Below are 1,009 nucleotides of genomic sequence, written 5' to 3'. Positions count from 1 at the left end.
CCCCTGAGAAGTCCCCAAACCCTCCCCCAGTCCCTTCCCGGAGTGCCCAGGAGCCCCCCAACCCCTTTCTCATCCTCCCCATTTTTTCAAATCACACCCCTAGTTTCCCACCTGGCTTCCCTCAACTCCCTCCGAGGTACCCCCAGGACCCACAAACTCCCTCTCAGTTGCCTCCAGGACCCCCCAGACTCTGTACCAGTTGCCCCAAACCTCCCCCAAACCCCTTCCCAGTAATCCCCAGGACCTCCAAACCCTCTCCCAGCTTTCTGGCTCCCGGGGGGAGCCGGGAGGGCATTTGGAGAGAGAGGGAAGGGCGGGGAAGCATTGGGAGGGACTGGGAATGGACTAGGAGGGAGTGGGATGGACTGCGGGGGTACTGGAAGGGAGTGGGAATGGAATGAGAGGGACCGGGAGGCCGAGGAGTGCTGGGGACACTTGGCGCTGAGGGTCTGCCTGGCAACTGATGAGTCATCAGAGAGGCGCGCTCTGATTGGCTGAGGGTTGTGAATACGAGCCGGACACGCGGGGGAACGCGGGGATGGACTCGGAAAGACTGGGAAGGACTGGGAGAGACTCGGGGGTCACTGGGAGAGAAGGAAGAGGTCTGAGGATGAGGCAGGAGATCACGAGGAGGGGCCGAGGGGTCTGGGTGATTCCCAGGGAGGTTTTGAGGGGCCCCGGGGTCATTCCCGGGGCAGGGGCCGAGGGGACACGCTCTGCCCCGCGCTCACCTCTGCGGCTCTCGAGGTCTGGGGTGGACACCTCGTAGTTGTGCCGGCAAAACGTATCCACCTGAACCCGGCCCTGCTCCACCAATTCCGGCTGGCTGTTCCAGTGCTTGGCCTGGATCTCCCCGAAGGGGGTGTCCCCCACAAAGTGCCCCAAATCGCTGTCGAAGTGCACGAGCTGCTCCCGGTTGTAGATGAACCTCTCCACGAGCCTCACGCGGTCGGAGCCGTCAATGAAATGACACTCCAGCTTTAGCATCCACTGGAACACCCCTGTGTGA

The 1,009-nt window shown here is 62.4% G+C and overlaps 1 pseudogene; it reads right to left on the bottom strand.

Moving 5' to 3' along the window:
• Positions 1-377: 377 nt before the first annotated feature.
• Positions 378-1,001, bottom strand: LOC114072945 (annotated as a pseudogene).
• Positions 1,002-1,009: the final 8 nt, after the last annotated feature.

The sequence above is a fragment of the Empidonax traillii genome, unplaced genomic scaffold (assembly GCF_003031625.1).
Source record: "Empidonax traillii isolate 1590-97213 ecotype Southwest subspecies unplaced genomic scaffold, ASM303162v1 scaffold4589:size9445, whole genome shotgun sequence".
NCBI classification, from domain to species: domain Eukaryota; kingdom Metazoa; phylum Chordata; class Aves; order Passeriformes; family Tyrannidae; genus Empidonax; species Empidonax traillii.
This window is presented reverse-complemented; position numbering and strand designations above follow the sequence as displayed.